Consider the following 20,690-nt stretch of genomic DNA (forward strand, 5'->3'; position numbering starts at 1 on the left):
TGTTGATTGATCAACACCAGAATGAATACCAGAATAAGCAAACTTCTTGAACTCCAGATACATCTGGAATATGTCAGGCGCTTGTTAAATGAACTGGCCGCGGAGGCTATAGTAGAAGAGGAAAGAATAAAGAAGGAAGAGGAGGAGAGAAGACAGAGGGAAGAGAAGGAAAAGAAAATAGGAGAGAGGATGGCTTACAAGATACCAGAGACAGAGGATTGGGGTGATGAAGCTAATCATCCTCCCTCTGCGCTCCCAGTCAAACGAGTCAACTGGAAAGATTGGAGTAGAAGATGCGTGTGTGGTGCCAGGCCAGGAAGGTGCCACCATTAGATAGGTGCATCTGGAGTTCAAAAACAAACAGCCCTTTTAAGGGCTACCCAATACTCTAGAAAAGAAATAACCATCAATTTGCCAATGTGTGTAGGTAGAGTAGTGTGAATATAAACACTGACTCTTTTTTGTGTGAGGGTATGTGTTTGTGTGTTTGTGTTTGTAAGCGCTCACGTACGTTTGTGTGAATAGTAGATTATGGGTTTGTTTATTGTTTCTTAGCGTATGTGGAGAGTATAGTTAGGGTTTTGTAAACGCTCACGTACGATTGTGTGGATAGTAGATTATGGATTTAGTTATAATGATTTTCGTGTGTAAATAGTAGATTTGGGGTTTCTTTATTGATGGTTCACGTATGTGGATAGTAGATCATATGAAATGAGAAAAGTAGGGGATATTTTCCTTCACGTCCGCGCGTTGTTTGGTCATGATCTAGGTAAGATCAATTTTATGTCTTAGGGGGATGTTTTCCATCACGTCCGCGCTTTTCGTATAAGAACCCACAGTATTCGTCGTTCAAACCATTCTACAGAGAAGATGGCTTCAAACCACCTGGATAAAATGCAAACATTGCAAGACGTCCTAGACAATTTGGGCATGATGGAACAAATGCTAGTGAGACTAAATGAAGACCACTATTCCTATAGTCCCCATCGAGTAAAGATGGAGATTAATAACTTGAGAAAAGCAAAGGACATGATAAGTGGTGTGATGAAAGAAATAAAGGAGGAGAAGGAGGATGAAGAGGAAAGGATAAGGATAAGAGAATGGAATGAAAAAATTGAAAAAGAAAAAGAAAATGAGAAGAGGAAGAAGGAAGAGGAGGAGAAGAAGAAAGAAGAGGAGGAGAAAAAAAAGAAAGAAAAGAAGAGAAAGAGTGTAGGAGAGAAAATAAGAAGTTGGTGGAGAAAAAGAAGAAATTAGAAGCAGAAGAAAACCAAAGGCCCTTTTCAGGGCCACCCACATTTCTCGAAAAGAGAATGACTTTCGATTGCCTACCCCTTTTTTAAAAAAATTTTTTAAAAAAATCCAATGTTCAATTTCCCTTGACGCTATACAGTCCCACCCTGTTTAAATTCCTTTTGACGCTATACAGTCCCCTTTTTCTCCATGTTAAATTCCCTTGAGGCTATATGGTCCCACAATTTTTCTCCATGTTAAATTCCCTTGAGACTATATGGTCCCACGATTTTTCTCCATGTTAAATTTCCATATAGTGTCCCAGGGGGGGTCTGTAATGTTAATTCCCATTGAGGCTACGGTATCCCCTTTCACTACTAACGCGTACTGTCGGGATTGACACCTAACTTTAATGTTGGTATTGCTGATACTTATTGTTTGCGGTAAAAGATGTGACGAAGCAAGTCTTTGCTTGGTATCGGGGAAGCGTCAGTTTTATAATATTCAGCTTGTTAAATGATATACTTCACATTGAAAATGCACTTCTCTATGCCTTGAATGGTAGTCTCAACTTCATTTGGGCTGCTAGATTTGTATATTTGAGTGTCATCAACTTACAACTGGCGAGACACCGAATGTCGATCTACAGCACTTGAGAAAGACTGAGTTTACGGAATGAAGAGAACGGGGCCGAGAACAGAGCCCCGTGGAACATCAAAACATAGATCAACTGGGCTGTAATATTTAATGGTTCCCATTTACGACACAGGTTGCATCCTGTTGAAGAAGTAGGACTTGAATCATACATAGGTTACAATTAAAATTAATATTTAAAAGAAGTGGACTGAAAGATCACGCATTCCGATTGTAGCATTATATATTGTAACAATCCAAAGGGTTACTTGACCGAGCGATGTCAAACCCTGGCGCGATTCCCTCTCGAAGTCATAAGTTTCTCCTAATTCTAAAGACCTTTATATAACTTCCCATTTGTCTATCAATCGCACAACTGCATGGTTTCTCTTCATTTACTTTCCGTAAGGTACCATCAGCATTTCACGCCGCAAAACTATACTCATCAACTACCTAATACAGGGAACTATTTTTACTACGCCACCTTAGGCCAGTCAAAGCATGGTTTTAAGCCACATTTCGCCTGTAACTTTGCATCACATTTACCACCATGGCAAGAATAAACGACGCCTGCCGACGACGGAACAGCCCCTTCTCGTTTATTCCACTGTGTAATTTACCAGTCTCCAGTCATAAATACTGCACCTAGAGTCACACAATCAATGTATGCAGCTAGATTTTAATAGTTACTATTGAACAACAGGGGCACTCATGCGGCTGTGACTTGAATTCACCCAAAGTAAACCATGGCATCATGGAAATTCACTAACGCTCCACTACGAGACGTTTGCTCCTAGTAATTGGCTAATTATTTCGGTCTGAGGACTACTTCACATGACCGACTTCCCATAATCAAACAAGCTATCACAAACATCTAAGAAATCATTAAAAATGGAGAGCTATAAACAAATGAGCATACTCCAAATTTATTACAATATGATATCTTTCTCAAATGATTAATAAACCCAAACTTTAATAATTTCTTTAAAACTGCGATAGTTGGACTTATTCTTGATGTATCAGCAAAATGAAACTTGATCAGAAATAATGCATTTGGAGTAAAATGTACCCCACATGACACCGACCCAGCTTACGATTTAAATCGTCCATTTATCTATTAATTAACAAAGGTGAAAGAATATCTCCCTGCCTTGGCCTATTGGTTAAATAGACATGATTGGATACTGCACTTTCTAACGTACACACTACAACCGTTTGCTGAACCAGTTTACTAGAGTATATGAAATTTGAAGACGGAAAATTGATTGTAGAGCAAATTTTGAAACTGTCCAATGATTTAATTTTCTTGTTAAGTATTTATCACAGTTGTGTTACGTGTTAAGGCTCGAATAAACAGTAACACAAGAAAGAGTGAAAACAACAAGCTTTTAAAAATATAACAAATAATTTATTTCCTTGGAAAGATACTGTAAAAATGAACAAAATATGAGAACTCACGGTTTCCAAAATTAAATCCAAAGTTAATACAAGAATAAACCACGAATAAAGTTTTTGCAATCCTAATATTGAAATGTTCTAATAATTTCAAGCTTGAGTCCCGACGAAGAATCCAAGATTGAAGGCGATGACGTATCATGTAGACTGTACTGTGATGACGTCTACAGTTTCTTGTACAAACACATTAATTTATCCTCCGGTGTTGGAAATCCAAACAGAATTTTCATTCAATGTCCCTGTTCAAGAATTCTGCATGGATACAATAATATTTCAAGAGAAACAAATTAATCTTTGAGAGTCCAAATACTTTGGAGAAAAAATATCTAATAACTATAAAACTCAAAAGTTCATTTCTGGTCACAACAGAAGAAAACAACTTGACATCAAGTGTTTAAAAACCCTGGACTCTCAGATCTCTCTCTCTCTCTCTCTCTCTCTCTCTCTCTCTCAACATCACTATTAATACTAAGTATTTCGGAAATGCCTATTTGCGATACATATTGCGAAATAGAGGATGACGTGATCATGTTTACATGTAAAAGTCACATAGCTCCTGTATGTCCTTGATACGAACCAATCATTTTACTCCGAGAAGAAGTTGTTTACTTGACCCTCAATCAAGGCCAGGAACTATGTCAAAAATAGAAACAAGTGTTTCTGTTATTAGACATCTAAAGAAAACTCAGGTTAAATGAATTTTCGGGAAAATATCAAATTCCTAGTAAACAAAATTACATTATATTGACATGTAAAGAAAATAAAAAGACTTCAAAAGCCCACAAGCAATCAAATCAAATCAAACACAACTTAAATCAAAAATGTGTAACAGTTAGAACAAATGTTTATTATATCTGTGTAAAATCCATTAATATGTTCCGTATGCACTAGAGTACTTCAGCCATGATCATTACAGACCGCTACACAATGGATGATCTCTACCTTGTTTAACAAGGATGTAGACGTCTGAGTATAAGTCAGTTTTTCTTCGGTAGTGATGTCTATCCAATTGATATTGTATTTCAAATTTAAGAGCTCATGGGGCATGATCAAAACTTGAAAATAAATCAGCATCGATAATCATTAAGGCAAGACGATGACCGTACCCTACTAAAGTATGAATTATTCTCCTATCACTGATAGTAACATAATGACCAGATTGTGCTGAGGCAATGATCCAAACAAGACGCAGTTCTGTGTGAGTCACTGAGAAAAGAAAAATGTGTTATGTCGTCTCCTGTATGTTTTAAGTCCAAAATGATATAACGTTGTTGTTACGAATCTGTAGTCCTAAACTACTAAACAATAAAGAGCGATAACCAACAAGTTAACTATAATTTTAAAATCTATTTATTTTCTGAAAATATAAAGTGAAATAATTGAAAATAACTTTAAGAATGGTGAATGAATTCCTAAAATCCTGAAAGTTATTTCAATTCCAATAGATTCAAATGATCCAGATACGTTCAAAGGGTATTCTGAATGATGACTGTGTTGTACTGATGTACCAACAATACAGAAGAATAACTATGTCATAAATCTAAATGTATTTAAGTGAATTTACGGTAATTACAATACGGCTATTAATCCAAATGTTTCACAATAATTTATTATGGGTATTATATATCCAATTAGTCAAACAGTGAATGTTACATGACTGTAAGTTCCAAAGAATGCTTATATTAAATTAATGAATCAATCCCCTCATAACTTTTACAAGACCATTAATTCTATTAAGAACGAATGATTCCGCATTAAAAATCTTTTTATGTCGAAAATTAACACGCAGTAGCTTGAATGGAACATAGGGCTTTTGAATGACTTATATAGTATTTCGAAATACTCCTTGCAGCCAACAAGGATCATATAGTTTATTCTAGCTAATTGGGAAATAGGTCAGTTGCCCTTTTTTAATCAAATATGTGACCTCCATTTCAAGAATGATTGTCCTTTTCGGATCAATCTAATGTTTACGACTTAACCTTGAATTTTACGATTGAAACATCGTATGCGCCATTCATGGCTCATCTTATAGTACAAACTACGTTCTTATGATTTTTAGCATTAAAATTGCCATAAACAAAATAACCTTTAAAATTATTATTATGAAAATAATATACATAATATAGATATACATAACATTATTCATCACAAAATTGGCTTAGTTCCTCTCCAAAGTAGTGGATTTGAGCGTATCAGCATTCCACAAGCAACAGGTGAATCAGAATTGTCTACAGTAGAATTAATGCTACGCAGAAAATCCACACCTTACGCAAAAATGCTTAGAAAGATCATAAGGTAAATAGACATTTACAAAGCAAAGATCAGTTACCTGTCTGAATAGTAATGCCCGATAATAAGGGGTCACCGATGTGACGTGCTTCTAGGATAATTTTCAAGAAATCTAAGATACAATACGCCGACACCCCTGTAATGTTGACTTATTTGAAGGTCTTTAGAAGACTGAATCAATACCCAGATCCGTATTTAAAAAAAACATCCTCATGCACTGATGAGAGACAGTCAAACTCACTGTCGAATAGCCACAATTCTTGTAGCAAACAAAGTATTAGGTATCAAAGTGGAACGACCGATAGATGAAAAAATAAAACATTAATAAATCATTTCCTTAAACTGAAGTTGCTACCTAATGAAAATTAAAGTGAAAGATTTCAATAAAGCAAAAAGACTTTTAAATAATTAGTTAAGTAAATAACTATAACGAAGGGCCTAGACTTTTTGGATGCACTTAGAAACCTATGACGGAAATTAGGAAACCATAATATAAGTTGGTTCATGCTGGATCACTTACCATCTTAGACACCACGCAGATAATTTTATCGTCTCAGTAACATTAGCCTTCAGACCAACAAATTTGAAATAACACCACACAATGGCGACAGTGTGGGTCAACGTCGACAACAGCAAACTGCGATAGAATGGGGCACTATACATTCAAATGATAATTGAAGTATATAGGCTTCTGTAGGTTTACATTAGGGAGCCATAATAACACGAATGAGAACTTAGTATGTGTGTGCGTGCGTGTGTGTGTGTGTGTGTGTGTGTGTGTGTGTGTGTGTGTGTGTGTGTGGTTTGGATTAATAATGTAGCTTTAACAATTTTTCAGTCATATCGCTACGATGTCTGCAGTGTGGCAGTTTATAGTGATGTCTAGCACCGAGGCATCATGCCGCACATATGTAGCATGATGTCCCACCCAGTCACATTATCCTGACACCAGACCGACCAGTCCTAACACTAATCTCTTAATGCTGAGCGCCAAGCGAGGCAGCTGTTACTACCATTTTTGTAAGTCTTTGGTGTGACTCGGCCGGGATAGAACCCACGACATCCCGCATCCGAGGCGGACGCTCTAACCACTAGGCCACCGGAGCGGTTCAACTTAGCGTGATGTTATAAAATTACTACTGCATGCACTATATACCTTATTAGTAATTGTTGACATCGGGGTGAGCCTTACGCTAATTAACATTACGCAGAGAATGTGGTGCCATAGTGGCCCACGCATGTACATCATGGACCTAAGAATGTATGGTCTCAATCGGCTTTATGGCTTAAAAAGTGAATTTAACCTTCTTAAATTAGTTATTTGCTACACACTACACTAATGTTTATTTGCTTACGAACACACACATTTCGATTACTATCCAACGTAAACTTTTAGTGCTATCCAATACCCACTTTTTGATTAGTATTTTAAAAAAATCCACATTTTGAGTAGTATCCAATACCCACACATTACTATCCAACACGCCGCATGTACTGAATAATGTCCAACGAAAACGTTAGGAGTGCTTATACACATTATACTTACAAGCCCACAAATATACTATCATAAAAGATGGGGCGAGTATGATGTAAAAGAAGTTGGATCAAAAACGCACATACTAAAACACAAAAGCAAGGCTAACGTAGGTGGTGTTTATAGATACACATTAGCCATAAATATGCTATCTCACACAAGAGGGGTAAGGGAACTGTAAGATTTAGCTGGGTTGCGAACATTGACAGATATACCTACACAAACATGCAAACACAATCTAGCAAATTTTTTAAAGTATCCCTTTTTTCTAGAGTTCTGAGTGACCCTGAAAAGGGCCCTTTGGGCTGTTAGCCAAAAAGGAAAACATATACCACACCGTTTCAAGGTTCTTCTCGACAATTTCTCCTCACTTTCAGATCGTAGATAAGAACATGCTTCATGTACATTTGCCTCTCGATCTAGATTCGTCTCTTCCGCACAGCTGTATATCTAATCGTAGTACTGGCCCACGAGTAATAAAGAAAATAAGAAAGGGGGGGGGGGAGACTCCCGAAAAAGACAACAACAAAAATGACGCTGAGAACAGTGCTGGTAAAACAGGGGAGAGAAAGAAAGGGGGTAATAATAACACAGCAATAACTAAAAGACACAGAACGGAGCAAGGAAAAAATAATCCAAGTAGAAAGCACCATAGGAGAATTCAAATAAGAGACCAAACAATGATTACAGAAGAGGAATATATCAAGGAATGTGAAGGCGATAGTCCAGACCTTACAAGAAAAGGATCCCTCCAATAAACTCACAATTCCAAACTAATAAAAAGAACAAAATACTGGCTCCACTTGGGCTAAAGTATACATATACTGGTTTGGATATTGTTTAACGATGAAACCAGAAATTTAATAACAAAGTACGTAAAACTTTAGAAATACCCCAAAGAGATAGGAAATATTAAAGAACTTACATTGGAATTTATATATAATCCAGAAATACGGGTAACAAAAACACGCAAGGGATATATAAAATATTCATATAATTACACCAAGTAACAGAACTTACAAAAAAACCACACCAAAAATGGTCAAAAGTAAGTATTAAAGGACTTTTCTCAGCTCAAAGAACAGAACAGAAGATACGTCCAGTGTTCATTTAATGTGGAGGTGATTTTCTAGTCTTATAAAATAAACTATAACATATTTTATTTTATCTCTTTTCTTTGTCTTCTTTTTACCCTAAAATACAAATACAATACATTTAATATAAATATGAATCACAATACCACCATCAGCGCATTACTTGTTTTTGTATGTACATATTTTGTAAAAAAATGCCAGTACATTCAATTAGAATAATTTGATACCTCTTATATTTATTAATTATTCATATAGCGAGATAGTGAAACAAATCTAAAAGCAAATGTAGAAATTACAGGTGTTAAAGCAATTAGTTTAGTAGTGCGAAAGAGCAGACAGACAGACAGGTACATGGACATAGCGATAGGCCCAGATAATAAACAAGCTGATAGTCTATCAAGTGTACAGTAATTACATTGCAATATATGAACAGCCTATATCAAATATGTATAATATCATAAATCTAGGTATCTTATTGTAGTGTAAGCCTTAATCTAACTAGCTTTGAAATATCACTTGACAGTAAAAGTAATCAGATATTCCACACTGGATTAGAACTGATACACACCAACAGCTAGTTTATATTATACATTCACTAGGGTTTAAGTTCCATTGGAAATATACTCTCAGGGCAGTCTTTACTCCCCTTCCTAGTTGTATTGATGTCTTGTATTTAATAAATAGAATAGAATGCCTTCTGCAGTTATTCTTCAATAACAAATAACATTACATGGTGGCAGCGGTAAAAACGCATGATTGAAATTATCAGAGTTGAAAATGGCTTCATTTCAATTTACAAATCCAAATTTGACTTTTCGAGACCTGAAACTTGGGAAAAGTGGTTTCAGCGCTTTGAACGCTTTCGTCAAGCGTCTGGACGTAGTGAAAAAGAGGAAGAAACACCTTGATTTATTCCATGGGAAGTGAGGAAGATGACGTTTTGTCTTTGTTCAATCTGACAGAGGAAGATCAAACGAAGTGGAAGCCCGTGACAGATAGATTCATGCGAATGTAATTTTTGAAAAGGCAAAATTTAATCAAAGAAAACAGGAAGAGGGAGAAACAGTGGACAGTTTTGTTACAGCTATCTATGTGTTAGCATATAACTGTAATTTCGGGCCACTACAGGATGAAATGATCAGAGATCGATTTGTAGTTGGACTGCGAGATTCAAAACTGTCGGAAAAATTGCAGTTAGGTGCGAATCTAACTCTAGAGTCTGCCGTTAGTCAAGCTCGACAAAATGAGGCTGTGAAAAAGCAACAATCAATTAAGGGAACACGTCGAGAACGAATGACTGAAATGGATGAAGTAAAATCGTCTTCACTGAAATATAGGAAACAGAAAGATAAAATCCAAATGGTTCAACAGAATAATGTCAGCAGAAATGGATGCACGAGATGTGGAAAGAAAGTTAATCATTCTCGAGACCAATGTCCAGCAAAAGAAGCAGAATGCCACAAGTGTAAGAAAAGAGGACACTATGCACAATGCTGTCTGTCAAAATCAGCAGTTTGCACAATAGAATCGAGAGCGGAACCTGGATTTCTAAGGACTAATAGCACAAAGAAGGGTCAGCTGTGGATAACACGTGTGAGATTGAACAACACTTCACTTTTATTCAGGATTGATACTGGAGCTGATGTGACTGTAATTCCTGAGAGGGATTTACGAAAAAATCGGAGACCAAAAACTATAAAAGTCTGATCGAAAACTGCATGGACCTGGAAACTCTGAACTTAATGAGCTGAGAAAAATTACATCTGGACTGGAATCCAACAATGCGTTCAGTGTACAAGACATATTTGTTGTAAAGGGACTGAATCAGGCACTCTTGGGCAGGCTCGCGATTCAGGCTCTCTTATTGAACAGGTAAATATATCCTCAGTAAATGCCACAGATAAAAACTCACAAAATGCAAGCAAAATTCACAATAAATCCACAAATTTAGGTAGGGATCATCGCGAGAAATTTCCAAATTTGTTTAAAGGTCTAGGGAAAATCAAATAGTTTTATAACATAATTCTGGACAAAAATGACAAGAAGTTGGATAGAATGGAAAAAATTGGTTTTATTTCAAAGCAGATGAATCCACTGAGTGGTGCGCGGCAATGGTTGTCGTTCTGAAACCAAACGGTACGGTAAGAATTTGAGTGGATCTAACTAAACCGAATGAATCAGTTAAAAGAGATAACCACCTATTATCATCAGTTGAAGAATCCCTTGCAAAACTAGCAGGTGCAAAGTTTTTCACCAAACTTGATGCAAACTCAGGCTTTTGGCAGATAAACCTGTCAGAAGATTCACGCCGCCTTACAACTTTCATTACTCTTTTGGTAGGTTTCATTTTAATCGCCTTCCATTCGGAATCAGGTCCACGCCTGAATTTTTTCAGAAATGGATGTCAGAAACTCTGGAGCGACATGGCGGAACACGCTGTCACATGGACGATGTTCTTGCTTTTGGGGAAACTCAGAAACAGCATGAAGAAAGACTAGAAATGGTCATGAAATCAATTCAAAATGTCGGCGTCACTTTGAACGCTGAAAAGTGTGAATTTTTGAGACTATCCATTAGGTTTCTTGGGCATGTTGTTGACGAAAATGGTTGCAGATCTGATCCAGGAAAAAGTCAAAGCTTTAACTGAAATGGAGACACCAAAATGCGTAACAGAGATACGACGATTTCTCGCTATGGCAAATGAGCTTGGCAAATTTAGTCCAAATTTGGCAGAAAAATCAAAACCATTACGTTGGCTTTTGAAAGGTAAAAACCCGTGGACTTGGGGTCCATATCAAGAACAAGCTTTTAGAGATATCAAGCAAGAAATGATATCTTCACCAACTTTAGCACATTATGATCCAAATAGAGAATAGTTGTATCTGCAGATGCATCTTCATTTGGACTAGGTGCTGTGCTACGGCAGAAGCACGGTAGCATTCTGAGACCGGTGGTGTTCGCATCGCGAGCTATGTCAGAAACTGAGCAACGCTATGCTCAAGTAGAAAAAGATGTCCTTGCAATCACTTGGGCTTGTGAACGCTTCAGTAGCTATTTAACTGGGTCACAATTCAAACAAGAAACTGACCATAAGCCATTAAGTACCACTAATGAGCACAAAAATCTTGGGAGATTTTAACCTTTAGAATTCAACGCTTTAGAATGCGTTTGATGAGATTAAACTTTTGCATAGTTCATGTTGCTGGCAAAAATCCATTAACTGATGATGCTCTATCCAGAGCACGTTTAACTTATCACTCTGAGAGTGACAGAGAATTTCAGGCTAAAACTAACGCCTATGTCGATTTCTTAGTAATTTGCCTGCATCAAATACTCGACTTGAACAAATAAAGTCTGAATATCGAAATGATTCGATTTGCAAACAACTTGTACAATTCTGTGAAAAGGGGCGGCCAGAGAAATCCGCTATTGACGGCAAAACTTCAATCGTACTTGGCATTTAGAAGTGAATTTACAATTCAAAATGGTCTTTTAATGAAAGGTACACACCTGGTCGTACCAGAATCGATGGTCACCAAGGCATAGTTAAATGCAGAGAACGCGCCAACACGTCAGTTTGGTGGAAAGGACTAAGTACTCAGCTAGAACACTTGGTAAAGTCTTGCCAAAACTGCATCGAAAACTCAAGAGATCAAGCTGAACCAATGATAACAAATGAATTTCCAAGCTGACCTTGGCAAAGAGTCGCTTCAGACTTGTTTGAACTGAATGGTCAAACATATCTCTTGGTGCCTGATTATTTCTCAGGTTAGATCGAAATAGCAAAATTGCAAGGCACAGGTTCAAAAGCAATTGTCAGTCATCTCAAATCAATATTTGCGCGACATGGTATACTAGAAGTACTAGTTTAAGATATGGGTCCGCAATACACATCCGAAATACTTAAAGAATTTGCGACAAATTATGGGTTCAGGCATATTACAAGTAGTCCAAAATATCCACAGTGCAATGGTCTCGCCGAAAGAGCTGTTCAAACAATTAAAAGAATGCTTAAAAAAAGCAAACTATCCTTACATAGCTCTTTTGACATATCGCGCAACACCATTACCAAATGGATACAGCCCTGCTGAATTATTTATGGCAAGAAAATTACAAACTACTTTGCCAACGGCACCAAACAAACTAAGAGCCGAAATGACCAGATTTAATGAAACTGAAGAAATTGGAAAACTATCAACAGCAAACTCAAATAGAAATTATGATCGTCGACATCGCGCCCGAAATATGAAAACACTTCAGGTAAGGAATAAAGGATGGATTAAAGATCATTTTTCTTCAGGAATTATTAAATCTGAGGCATCTACACCTCGTTCTTACATGGTAGTAACTGACGAGGGAGAGATACGGCGTTATAGGAGAAATTTAATTCCCATACCTACTACATTATCGGAGCCTCTCAGAGTGAATGTTTCAAACACTGATACTCTGACCGACTCAGATGAAAGCAAAGCAGTGCTAACCATTCAAAACGGATATTTCACACGTTCAGGAAGATTGTCAAAACCACCTGAGAGACTAAACTTGTACAAATGAAGCTGATGTAGCTTGTTTAGAAATGTGATCATCAGATCACGTTTCATTTTAATGTAAACTTCTCAGGAAGGGAGATGCAGTGTAAGCCTTAATCTAATTTGCTTTGAAATATCATTTGACAGTAAAAGTAATCAGATATTCCACACTGGATTAAAAGCCCAAAAAGAATGAACGATACTGGTCTATATAGCGCAGATTAAACTGTTCACATAGTCAATAAATATTTAATTTATTTGGTTCACTTATACATCGATACGAGGAGGTATCCTAGACACTATTATGTTGCTTGTACACTGAGAACGCAGTGTGTAAAGAGGAATTTCGCAATCGTCTTTGATTTCACACAGGCTATGACCATCACCTGCATAATTTCCACGTATCTGAGCTGCTATTGTTTTGTAATGTGCGAGGTCAATTTTCAATACTGTATCTGTTACATTACTACTTTTGCCCCTCTTAGGTGTCTTCTTTTGCCATTTTGTGCTGATTCCTTTAACGATAGAAACCCCAATAATTAAAGTTCTTTGATGATCTGTGCTTGGTTTGGGTTTACTGATATGTCCATTGATTTTGGTCTTATCTTTGTTGAGATGGGTCCTAATCATTCTTCAGTGGGATCATGTGATGTGCAGATATGATGAAACAGCTCCTGTGAACCATTTTGTCACCATCATCTTCATGTGTACTGGCCTGTGTACTGACTGAAAATTTCGTGTTGGCAGGCATTTGAGTGGCCTGGATATATACACTTGCCATTACTCGGCTCTCTGTTTGTGTAGCAATATCAGAGGTTGAGGTGACCCTCTTTCCTGAATAGCCCCAGATTGTTGCTTCAGTTCCTCTATGTGTTCCTGCGAGTCAGTAACGGTCATTTAATGTTTATCAGTATAAATTCTTGAAAATGATAACTGGGATTTTCATCTTCTACACTGTGCTCATAATTATCCAGGTCTAATTCTTCTGCCCAGCCTTGGGCAGGTTGAGGTGTAAGTAAGAAAGAATTTAGGCATTCTTTGACTTGAATCTATCAATGCAAGTGAAGGTGTGAAAAAATGGAGTATTGTTTGCTTGGCTCATCCTAGCATAGAAGTTTTGGGTCTAGTTGCAGATGACCATGCTGATACAATGCTGGTGTTGTTGGTTATCATGTCACATGATTCAAGGAAGCCATTATAGGTCCAAGATAAATATTTATTTCCTTGTATTAGAATTGTCTTAGTTATTGGAAAGCTTGAGCATGTTATCTGCTTTTCAATATGAGAACTGTTTAATATACATATTATCCACGTTGTTTGGAGCATTTGTTGAAAATTGATCCTCATTAGATTAGTGGTCTGTTGAGGAGTTATGTCATTGTCAACAAGAACTGTTACACCGTCTTAATTTTCTTTAATATTGATTAAGTCAGCAATTACCTTTTAGTGTGGTTTGATCTTACTATACTGAATATCCCCTGGAGTGAATCAAGAAAACTTAGCAAGTCTGGATCCACTGAATACTGCTTGGAATATGGACCAGGTCAGATTTCCTGCCATCTTACATAGTGGTTATCTTTGCTCATCCAAGCACCCCTATCTATACCCAAGTGGACAATTAAGGAAAGGACAGAGACAAATGTTTTTGTCAAAAGAATTTATGTGGTGATTCAAGGTTGTCACAAAAGAGTTTTAGATTCTGAACCACTTGCAGTGAAGAAAAGTGAAAAAGTGTGTTAACAATTATTGGTTTAAAACCACAAGTGCTTTACAGGCCTACCCAGTTCTCTCAGAAACAAAGATGCTACTCAATCATTGCCAAACACGAGTTTTTATGCATATATGCTGGATGTTTTGTTTTTTGTCTTTCACAACTAAAGACTTAAACCAAAGCTCCACTCTTGTCTTGTTTGTGATAGTATAAGTATGTTTATGTGAATTTTATGTGATGACACCTATCCTTCCATGTGATGAGTATCTTTATGCTTATACAGTGATTTTATTTCCCCTTCTTTCACATCCGACAGCATGGTGATCAGTAGTTTTGGATGTTGGTTGGTAGGTGTAGGTACTGGTCAGTCTTGCAGTGTGTTGTTTAGTAGGCATAGATCAGAAGAGTTGATTTTGCTCAGTCAAAACAGTGTATTGGCTAGTAGGCATGGGTGCTAGTCACTTTGTGTATGATTTTGGTCACTCAGAGTGCTGGATAGTGTGTGTAGGTGTTGTTGTTGTTGTTGTTGTGGGGTTTAACTCCATTTTTCAGCACACGATAGGCTATACATGGCGGCCAGTATTAATGGTGGAGGAAGAACCCGGGAAAACCCCGGAAAGAACCACCAACCCACGAGAATGTGTAGGTCAGTTCATGACTATTGTTCAGTCAAAAGGTGTTTGTAGGTGTAGGTGGGTGTTGGTCAATAGATGACTGGGGCTGGTCAGTCAAACAGTATGTTGTTCAGTAGGTGTGAGTTGGTCAGCATGTAGTGTATGTTCAAACCTATTCCACTTGTACCCTTGGTGTTTCATGTCTAATCAAAATATTTGTACATGGCAAAATTTAATAAAAGTTTTTACCGTTACCTTTCCCCTTGTGTCATTTTTTTCAAACAAAAACTATGGGTACAAAGAGAAAAGTCACACTTCAAAATGGCTGCCATGTGTTAATTTTTGCTGTACCCAAAGTATCATATTTTTACATTTTCAAACATTGTGTCATTTTCCCATTAGCCCTTAATTAGACCATTGTTGGTCAAATGGATGACAACTTGTCTCCTATATTAGCCCAGCTTGGCTACATGATGTTAGCTCGACTTCATTTTGCACAATGGCTATGGCCCAACAATGGCCCAATAGATTCTCATACAATTGAAATGCTGATGAAACACTGGTTCAACAACAATGCACAGCTGGGCTAATGTTGGCCCAACAGAGGGTCAGTGAGAGAAATATGTTGAAATAGGTCATTTAGCAACATTGGTAAAATGTTGGCTAACAATGGTGTGGTATCTCGGTATTGGACAACGGTTGAAATTCTTTTATGATAAACTAAATAAATGTCAAGTTTCATTCATACTATTATGTTGCAACTTATATATTTTCTACCTATTAAATGTTAAAGATATTAGATTTAGGATAGGAAATATTACTTCTATACCATAAGGTACAGCTGCAACATGCTTTCTTAGCACATCTGCAGACCAAGGTTCAATCCCATAGTTATGGCTTTATATATAAGTAAACATGATCTGATTTATCATAATTTATTTAGCAAATGAAGGCTTTGTCTTAGCATACAGGTTATTTGCTCACAACTGAATTCTTGATATCAGCTTTAAAAATGTAACAGATAGGACAAAGGGTCATGCAGCCATTGACAAAAAAAAATGTTCTCTCTGATATCTAAGATTTATACCATTATTGCAGAAACACACACACACACTATCCAATGATAAACATGGATGTTTTTGACATAAAGTTCATCTGATTTTATTCCAAGTTTATTTTTTCAACCAATCTGATCCATGAAGAGTCTGTAACCCAATTGTTCCTATGCACCCTAAAGGAACTCACAATGCATGTCCTTAATGTTCCCAAGGCTGATGCATGGCTACCAGTGGTTTGGTTTGGGGCAGTAAGGCACAGCAGAAAAAGTAGGTTATTAAGTGCAGAGGCAACCATGGGAGCCTGCAGGATTTTTTTGTTTCACATACAGATCCGACAGCAACTGCTTAGGGGTAATGTTCTGGTACCCATGTCATTACCATAATCACAAATTTTATCAACGAATCAGATGAAGTTTTATAACTTCACACATGGAGACAGAGAACTGAGGCTGAAGAGCATGAATGTGTACCAAACGATCTTATTTACTTTCAGATTTTTGAAAGCTGCATTTTCATTGGCTAATTCAAAGGTCACCAAACATGACCCTTAATCGGTTGTCATCAGATCTTCACATAGGACAACGGAGATCTGATTTGAATCAGACTGCCAGTGGGGGAAAAAATAAGAGTGTGAATCACACATTATATGCCAGACCCATATTTAACAGTCTGCATAGATAACTGAAATCTTTCTGTATAAACCATATTTTTTTTCCCCCGAGTAACCTTGACTATTGTCCTTTTGACCACAAAATTAGTAGCAATCTTTCTTAACAAACTGCATGCCATCTACAATGTTTTGGCCAGGACTGTGATGTAGAACTAATGTTGTGTTGAAACCATTATTCTTTTTTCAGTCATGACCTTGATCTTTGACTTTTTCACTCCAAAATCATTAGCCTTCCTATTCACCCGAAGTGCAAGCCATCCACAAAGTTTTGTTGAAGTATGAAGCTAATGTTACAGTGTAGACACCATTCTGTATTTTTTCAGTCATGGTGACCTTGACTTTTTGTCTCCACAATCAATTTCTTACACTAAGTGCAAACCATCCACAAAGTTTCATAACCACAGAACTCAGACAAATGAAGTTAATGTGCTGTTGCTATTTTATTTCTTTCAGTCAGTTACCATGAATTAATACCTTTTGATCCTGAAATTAGTTGGGTTTTTCCTTACCTCACAAACAGCCCATGCAAAAGTTTGGCAATTGCAGACAATGAGCAATTCAACCCCTTGTGCAGAAATCAGTGTTCTTCTTTGACCCTGAAACTGATTGGCTTCTTTCTCACCCCAAGTGTAAGCTATCAACAAAGGATGCTAACTGAAGATGCTGAAGAACTTGAGTTGTGTAGAAACTGCTCTCCTTGTTCCAATCAGAGTGACCTCAACCTTAGAGGGTTTTTTAATCATTAAATCAATATGGTTCTTCCTTGCCCCAAGTGCAAGCCATTCCATAAAGTCTGGTAAGTGAAGATGGTGGACAACTAAAATTATTGTGCAGATACCAAACTGGTAAAAGTTTGGTTTTGTGGGGTTTAATGCCATTTTTAAGCATATGATAGGCTATGCATGACGGACACTATATGGTGGTAGGAAGAACCATTGACCCTCTGAAAGCTACCGGCAAGCTTTCTCACATACCCATGTTGTTTGAGCAGAGACGTGAACTGTGAGAGGTGACACGTGTGTGATCAATCTGTAAAGGAGAGCACCTCAGATCGCTCTGGGGACAAATACTGATAATAGATGGATGAATGGACATAAAGACATCATAATATGTTGTGTATTATGGCAGGCTTATAAAAACGATCAATATTGCAAATTCTGCAAATGTATAAATTAGAAGATCTATTTCTCACCAATAAAATTAAAAACAATGCCAAGATAAATTCAGCTATTTATTTTCATCAAGCAAATAAACATAATAAACAAGAATACAAACAAGAGCACATTAAACGCATACCATGTATTCAATAAAGCTCTATACGGATTGCTCAATTTTTTTGCAGAAAATATTTTCTTCAAAGCTAACTTGTACCTTGATTTTTGACCACCAAACTCTTATCACAATGCAAGACATCCATGAAGTTTGGTCCAGGTCTGTGATGTAAAAGTGATAAAACTGAGCAGAAAACAATTTTTTGAGTCAGTAGGCTATGTTTTATACAAATAGTTATTGTGTGAAAGTCATGTTTCTTAGTGACCTTGACCTTTCAACACCTAATTATTTTTTTTATTACCTCAAGTGCAAGATATATAGAAAGCTTTAGTGACTGCAGATGGTGAAGAACTTGAATTGCTGTGTGGAAACAGTCTTCTTGTTTCAGCCTTTGAGCCTGAAATCGATCAGGTTCTCACTTACCACAAATGTAGACCATCCACAAATTTTGGTAATTGTAGAGGGTAGACAACTAAAGTTATTGTGCAGAAACCCAACTGGTAACAGACAGACAGATGGACATCATCATAATACACTCTGCATAATGTTGGGTGTTTAAAACTATCAATAACATTAAAGTATTTAAATTCTGCAAATTCAGAACTTTTCTATTTTTCATCCATAACATTACAATGATTACCAATATAAAATCAAACTCAGAAATAAATAAACTCAAACATAAATACACTTAACAACAACATATCCTCTCACCCTGTATTTAATAGTGCCTTAATTTACAGACAACTTAAAAAATTTGACAAAATAAAGCCACTTTTCTTCTTTTGGACAGTGAACTTTAACTTTGAACATCTGACACTAATGACTTCTTGCTTAGCATTGTCCATAAAGGACGTCTGCAGATAATACCTGTTGTCCTACCCCCCCCTTGTCCGCTTTTGTTCGCATGTGGCTTACACCACCCCCACAATAAATGTCAAAAGCAAAACAAAAATTAAAAATTTGAGAAACCTTGTGCAGTTCCCCATTTAAAACTTGAGCCCTAACTGTTCCTTGTCTGAGTTGGCATAAATTTTCCCCTAATTGTTCCTTGTCTTTGATTAAGACTTGGTTGGTATGAATGTTCATACCTATTAAATATACTCTGCTGTGCATCCTTCCACTGCAATGAAATCTTGGGCATTTAGATTTTTGTGGGGAAAAATACAATTATTCTGTGGTAAATTATCAAGTATTGTATGGAACATCCCAATCATCAAACCTTACACAATGACTTCATAAATCTTCATCTGAATTGTTACTCAACATCATGCACAACCACTGGGTCTTAGCACAATGGCTGTAGCTTCATTGCCTCAACAATTTTTTAAAATATCAGCCAGCCACATTGCAATATGGTGTGTGTTTGGATTTTTAACATAGCTTTAAAAAAAATTAAGTCATATCACTACAATGTCTGCAGTGTGGCAGTTTATTGTGGTCTAGCACTGGGGCATCATGCTGCATAGATGTCCCACCCATTCACATTATCCTGACACCAGGCTGACCAGTCCTGACCCAAACCTCTTAATTCTGAGCGTCAAGTGAGGCAGCTGCTAGTACCATTTTTATAAGTTCAAACCTGCGACCTCCAACATCCAAGGCAGATGCTCTAACCACTAGGCCACATGAGTGGACACATTGCAACATGGACATGATTACTTGATGCTTTCGAGGTAAGTGTCAACTGGTTGGATGTACATTATATTCACCTGATATAGTGATCGATGATTGTTCTTAAAGAAAACTGGCCTTATAGGTGGGTTAGCAGGTCAGTAAATTCTTTCCAGAATAAGAAGCCTGGAGAGGTTTGCTCACCCTTTTAATTTGATACAGAAGTCTCTTGCAAATGCTGAAGATAGAACACATTTCAGAAAATAAGCAAATCTCAATGCTCTCTTTATGATATTAGGAAATGCTTTGTAATGAAGCTGTTGTTCTTTTCTGACTCTTAATGGCCATTGCAAATCTTCATATTTTAGCGTTATCAAAGGTGTGCTAATAGAGTCATTTCCACATGTTTGGGACAGTTTGTAAATCTTCATTCAAGTGTGTGCTAATAAAGCCATTCCCACATGTCAGGGGCATTTTTGAAGTACCGGTATCCAATGCTTCATGGTTTCTTTTATCATTTTTGGCAAATAGTACTTCTGAGAATCTGGCTTGCTTGAAAAAAAATTCAAAATTTTTTGTGCCACATACCAAATATCGCTCTGATAAAAATCAAGGTTGTCAGTGTTCAAGTCCAAAAAACTGCTGGGGTTAGACAATTGCACAAAAAAAATCAATCAAACTACTATATTTTTTAGCTTTTGGCAAAACAACACAATATTTTAATTCAATGGCTTCAAGAATACAGGGAAAAAACAGAACATTTCAGCGGGTACATGATATGTCTGTTTTTAGGACTATTTCAGTCTACCGTCTGTCTTATAACTATCCCACTACTAATAACCTTAACCTTTGAGCTAGATACTTGGCTACAAAATGATAAGGTGTGGATCTGGATAAGTGTCATTAAAATACCTCAAGATTAAAAGTGGCAGCCTTGATAAGGAAACAGGCATCTGACATTCATTACTTCTTGTGACCTTGACC

Source organism: Sinohyriopsis cumingii, chromosome 2, assembly GCF_028554795.1.
Source record: "Sinohyriopsis cumingii isolate HCF-2022 chromosome 2, ASM2855479v2, whole genome shotgun sequence".
Classification (NCBI taxonomy): Eukaryota; Metazoa; Mollusca; class Bivalvia; order Unionida; family Unionidae; genus Sinohyriopsis; species Sinohyriopsis cumingii.